Source organism: Corapipo altera, unplaced genomic scaffold (assembly GCF_003945725.1).
Source record: "Corapipo altera isolate COAL_440 unplaced genomic scaffold, ASM394572v1 61411, whole genome shotgun sequence".
NCBI lineage: Eukaryota > Metazoa > Chordata > Aves > Passeriformes > Pipridae > Corapipo > Corapipo altera.
The window spans coordinates 5,206,310-5,213,148 of record NW_020884875.1 but is presented as its reverse complement, the minus strand read 5'-3'; positions in this window follow the sequence as shown (position 1 = coordinate 5,213,148).

Below are 6,839 nucleotides of genomic sequence, written 5' to 3'. Positions count from 1 at the left end.
AAATCACAAAATCCCCTGTGTCTCTTTCCTATCTGGGGCATGGATTTAAAAGGCAGCTGTATTCTGACTTCTATTCATTTGTTTGGAGCATTGCACAAGCCATGCTAACAATTACGTAAATCAGCCTTTGTTTAATGCTAACTGATAGTATTTATTGATCACTGGCCAAACTTGTTTCTGAACAATCTGGATTTAATTCTGTATTTAATATCTCTTCTGGGTGCTGTTATAAAACCCTGACCAATAAAGTCCTTTAAAAGAGTTGCTTTATAGTGTCCTTCCTCAAAAATCAGCTCATTGCATTAATTGCCAAAACCACACTGAAACACTCTTTAAATGAGTATGAATTAGATGGAACATCAGGGTGTTGTTTGATCTTTGACTAACTTTGTATACTCTGGGAGGAGTGTTTTACCCACTGACCCTTCCCATCACTGGGACAGCCTCAGAGCATACTGGTGAGTTTGTTTGCTTTCTGTGCCATCGCCAAGCCAGTTTCATGCCTATAATCATGGTCTCCCATCATGTCTTTTCTCCTGCCCCACCTTGTGAGACAGGACACAAAACAGGATGGATTAATAGCTCATCAGTTTTACTATGGTTATTTATGGCCGCCTTGCTGTGTGGACAAAACAGATGTAGAGAGATTTATATTACAAACCTCAGCTAAGCCATCCAGAGCTGCTTGTGGATCCCTTAGTCAGCAGCATCATGCTCCATGTCTGGATGTAGGGGGAGAGAGCAGGCTTGCAGCCTACTGATGTGTTGCTCCACAGCTCTACAAGTTGGACCCATGGGCTCTGCATGTGCCCTCCCTCCTTAGAGTGGCCCTGCTGCATCTTCACTGGCTGAGCTGGCAGGAGGGGTGGTGTGGTAAACTGCTGTTAGGTCACCGATTATCTTGTCTGATGCACTGTCAGTCAAGTGATATCATGTCTATCAAATATTGTTGAAAAAGGGTTTTCACAGTCTGCGGGGCAATGGATCCCATCTGTCTCTGAGCAGGGACACACCACATCTTTGCTCATGTGATGGATTCTTTCTCATACCGTATGTTATGTTAGCTAGGCTTGCTGGCCAGAAAACTTTTAGTGGTTTCAGAGGGACTGTAATAGCTCTTTGGTCAGCTGAGTCTGTCTACCACAGGCAGAATTCAATCAATGCTGAAGATACGAAAGAAGAGCCAAGGAAATACTACCTGCATTCTTGCTCTATAGATGCAATCTGATATACATTGTGTCTGCTGAGCTGCTTTAATGAGATCACACTTGTGAGATTTGATCCTAGGGCACTCGATATATCAGCTTCAAACTGGTTACCAGCAGCTAACAACTCATGAAGATGAAAAGCTCCAATTTATTCCAAGCCTGGAAATAAATGAACTCCCTCCGATACACTGATTGGGCTTCCTCATTTCTTCCATCACTCCTCTTTGGCAGAAATGTTAGTGTCAAGACTCATCTGACATTTTCCATGTCTCTGGCCACAGATGCTCTCGGCACATTAAGGCTGTTTTGAGACAGTTGTGGTGAATATAATAAGAAAAGAATTAGAATAGAATAGAATCACTTAGTTTGGAAAGGACCTCTAAGTTCATTGAGTACTACCACTGATGTAGTGCTGAGAAGTCCATCAGTAAAACATGTTCCTAAACTTATAGTTCTGTCCTTCCCATATACATTTGTGAGAGCATAAATTTTCAGGTATTGTTTGTTCTACATTGATATTTTAAAGGAATCAAGTGTTTCTGAATGACCAGGATCTTCTTTTCTTTTAAAGAAGTTCTGCATATGCCCCATTTAGGCATGGGTATATTCCTCTTGGTATTCAGATAGGATAGACTTGGTAAAGTCCTGATCTATATTAATGTCGCTTGGAGTAAACATATTGATTGGTCAAGTTTAGTACTTATCATGCCATAGTTTTCTACAGCTATTGTGCAAGGCTCTGGGCATAACATACAGACATAGAAACCATTATTTGGAAAATAATGGCAATCTTGAAGGGAACTGGTTATGGCAGAAATTTCGAGTTCCTTGCAGAGTGCTGTCACGCAGCAGTGAGCCAGCGATTGAGGAAGTAATTCAGATAGCAAGAACAAAAACTATATATCTGCTTGAGGCTGTGAAGGAGCTGTAGTTCGCTGAGCTGAGATGTCTCTAGCAGGCATTTCCACCTGTGTACCAGACTCCTCAGACCAGCAAGTGGGTTCCTCTGACTGGCTGGAGAGCTGACTCAGCTCAGTAGCGCAGCTGCAACTATTTCCTCTGCTTCTGCCAAATGAGGTGTTCTGGATGGAGGACAGCAAATTGCATTCTTAAAGTTTGAGGTTACTTGACTTGGTCATGGGGACATAGCAAGGAAGGGACAGAACCTAAATTCTGTTGTTTGCTTCGTTCTCCTTCTGTGGTGTTGGGGAGTGCTGCTCTGAAGCCAGGGAGCCTTTTCACTTTGGATACTGCAGGAGGTGTGCAGCCAAAAGGAAGCCAGAAAAGGTCGTGAAGAGATTAAGGCCCAAAGCACACATGCTTATTTTGCAGCATTTTACTGTATAAATCTGAATTCTCTATAGACATTAAACAGCTGTGTGGCACTTGTTAATTGAGATAAAAGAAGTCCTTATATTTTAGGGGTGACATGATTGCCTCTGTAGTATAAGGTCAACAAGGATTGCTCTGGCGCCTAAGTCAGCTGAATTGTCTTGCAGATATTAAAGCCTGTTTCTACTCATTTCCCTGTCCAGGTCCACATTAGAGGTGACCACCTACTTGTGTGCTGCCATAAAAGGCCAGATTTTAATGTGCAGTTATTGGTTTGGTATTTTGCTTTTTCTGTTAATTTAATCAACCTTATGCTTGAAATTGCGCTCATCAACACTTGGAAATCTTAACTGTACCTATCTCTCAAGTTATATGCAATATAATTTTCCAGATAATCAGTTTCAACTTTCACATTCCAAAATGTAAAAAAGATGTAGGAAAATATATTCTAATTCATTTGCAGTTATGACTAAATTACAACTAAACCAAAAGAGTATAGGTATTAAGTCTTTCTTATGGTGTTATCTTCCTGATGGGTCCAAATCAAAGCACCTGCATAATAATATATTTTACTTCAGTTGCACTTAGAGGTAATAAAAGCATATTTTATCTTTGATGGTAAATTCAAAAACCCTATTTAGCTTTTATTTCTCTGTGATGTAACCTGGGATCCAAATCTATCCTATGTATCAGGCTTTTGTGGCTTGCTGGAGTGCAAGTGTTTTGGAGATGGAAAACTGAGGCTTGTCTTATACTGCAGGTCCATTTCCCTTATGGATTGCTAAAATTAAGAGACTTCATAAGAAAAGAAATTATTTATTCTTTGTATTTAATACATTTATGCTAAAGAAAGAGACAATTATGCTAATACTTGTTTGTACAGGTGGTACAGCAGCCTCATCCTGCTTCTCTTCCAACAGCTTGGACCAACTCTGTGAACAATTCAGAAACACCCTGGCACCTGGCAGCCAGGTTGTGTGAGTGTATGTGCCAAAGGCACCCATCAGCCATCTCTGCAGGACTGTGCTGCCCTCAAAACTGGCTGTCCAGTCCTGCATCCCATTTCCAGCTGCCTTTCCCCATGGGGAGAAAAAGGCTGGCATCAGCCTGTCTGGCACCATTTTGACCAGTCGTTCCTATAAACTGGGCAGACTCCATCCTGACCTGCAAATCTGCTTGGCTCCAGTTTGCCTGATTTGAAACCAGACTGTCACTGACCTACTTCTTTTCCGTCCATGGCCCAACTTGGCTGCTTTCCTTCACTGCTGCATGTCCTGGCACCTCACAGCTGCTCCTGGTGCCTTTTCACCTGCATGGTAAAAAGGCAGGTGAATTATTAGTTTATAAAAGTTTATAATAGTTATCAGCTTATTCCCTTTGTGGAAAGATCATTCTCAGCTAGTCGGGCAGCATCTTGTGCTCCCTCTGATGTCTTGCTCCTTTACATGGGGAATGGAGCAGGGCAAGAAGAGTTAAGAGACCATCTCTGACTGCAAAGGCAGAGATTTTTGCCTTTAGCATACAGTTTTCATTTCCTCCAGCTAACACTGGAACCAGCCAAAAGAATTTCTTCTTATGCCAACTTGAGCACATCAAGAAGACATTTAATGCAGAATTCAAGTTTGGCCAGAACTGTTTTGATTTAGTAATGTCTCTTACAAATACATGCCAGAGTACGTAGTTTTGTAGTAATAACTTCAGCACTGGCACTATGACTTCTAAAACAAATATTGGGTTTTAATACCTATCACGAATGTGTTTGCAATTAGCTGTAAATATTAGGTCACTTTTGTAATTTTTATATTTCAAATTTAAGAGCAGGATTTATCTAAAATGACACTGTGTTGGACAGGTATTAATTTGCTCTATAGAGCACATTGGGCTTTAATAATGAGGAAGAAAACAAGAAATTGCCTCATGTAGACATAGGAAATTATTGAAAATTATAGATGCCTTTATAGAAAATTATTCCCTCCATTACTTTGTGTAATGCACAACACAGCTGAGCATTATGATATTTCTGCACATCTAATTTTAAGTGATTCTCAAACTTATTACCAAAGATTCAAAGTGTGAAAAACTGAAAAAGTATTCTGCATTAGGTTTTGGTTAGAGAACTTCCACCTGAAGAATTCAAGTTCAGATTCTCAGTTCCTGATCATTTAACTTTTTTGGTTTTGGAAATATTGCCAGACACCTCAACAAGGGAAAGTTCCTACTTGTTTATTTTCATTTCTTCTTATTTCAGTGATTATAAAGTGAGGAAAAACTTTCAGGAGAACATTTTTTTGTGTGAAGTAAGTAACTTCTGCCAAGAATAAAATATGATTTCTTAACAGGCACTACGGAGCAATGAAGTTATTCATCAGCCTATTAATATCTAACCTTCTACTATCTCTGTGTCCTTGAATGTGGTTTTGAATAATATCTGCCTCAGAATCTTTTTTGCTATTTTTCTTTCCTTGCTTTCCTCCTCCACCTCTGCAATCTTTTTCCAATCATGCATAGATTCTCAGTTTAGGATATGAAGTCAAATCCATGTTCCATAATCAACATAACTCTTCAAGATTTTCTTTTTTTGACTAAAAGTTAGAGCTATCCTAGTATCCAACACACAAAATATAAAGTCCCCTGAAATAACTGCATAGTTTTTCAGGAGCCCAGTTTAGTTATTGCTGGTGTCTGTGATCATAATTTTCCCTCATATATTTTTGTCTGCTATTGTAACATGACCATTGAAAAGATTTGGGAAGATGTTTTTTGATGTACTGTTTATTTCATTGTTAAAAATGAAGAATTTGCTGAGTTACCTCTTTAAAAATGTGTCTATTTTCATAGAGAAGGCTCAGTTTGGACAGCGGATGGTCTGTTCATGCAACAAACTGATCAGTTTGTACAGAATATTTGCTAGTCCCTGCAAGTTCCACAACAGTGATTCCATTACATTGATTGCAATACTAGTGAAGACCTCACATTTTTCTTTCCATTTTAGTCATGAAAAAGAATCCATTTTAGTTGTCAGAAAAGTTGTGATACAGTAAAAGTGTCACATACCTTAGGCTCTGCCTTAGTCTGCTATATCTGTTGTGGTGCATTTGTTCTACCTATAGTAATATGGATATTTTTAAGAAAGAGTTATTTCAAGAGGTACAAATATTGGAAGTCTACATTCTTGATGGAAGTATCAAAAATAATGCATTTCACTTAGTAAATCAGCAATTAAATATATCTGGCAGTTTTCTTACACTGTATTTGGTGAGAAGGTGGAGAGCACAGGATTGCAGCACAGTCAGTTCAGCCTCCCATGGGACCTCCATCTCTTCCTCCAAATGCCAACCTCCACTCTGTCTATTAAGGTGCCTATTAACAATTTTAACAATGATGTGAGGAATGGGATCTGTGTGATGTGAAGCAGGTGGGATCATTCAATACAATTACAAATCGTCATTCAGTTATAGCCCTCATTCACAGATACTCTCCTGGAACTGGAGTCAGTTCTTATAACCCAATTACCTCACCAGGAGCAGATTTGCTCCCTTCTTACAGCAACTCATAACAGAGCAAAATCAGGCTTATTGAGTGGAGCCTGAGATTTCTGCATTGTCGAAGAAGTATCTGAATTTTTTTTGGACTGCCTTCAATCCAAGAAAACATACTTCAGATGTGCATTTGGCCCTGGAAAGCTGTTGCTTCTAAAGAAATTTTGTTTGTGCATATGTGCAACAGGCCGCTATTGAATCCTCATTTCCTTGATATACACTCAATTAGTACAAACCTTTATGAATTCAAAGTCAGGGTAACTCACCAGCGCAACGAAGTGAAATGATAAGGCATAGTCTGTTTTCACCACAACATCTTTCATAACATTATACATCTCAGTTGTATCTTTCTGGAATGACATATCAACTTCACAATCCAGCATACTATCCCACATAAGACTCGGACAACTCTCAGGCTCATGATATGATTCTTGGGGTTGTCCTGTGCGGGACCAAGAGCTGGACTTCAATGAGCATCTGCTTTGTCCCTCTTAGGGACACCGACTGGATAAGAACCATACTCTGTGTGCTGAATGATTATCTTGAGCTAGCTGTTTTTTGGGATCAGAGCTTGTCTGTATATCGCTTTAAGTATATTTTTGCAGTCAGATACCATTACTGGCAATCTTTGAGCCTTAACCTGCCATGATTTTCCATTATATTAATAAAAAGTGTTATTCCATAAACTGTTTCAGTCTTTTAAGGACTCTGGCCATCGCTGGCCGGCTATGGAGACCCAGAAGGAGGTCTCTCATGCTGT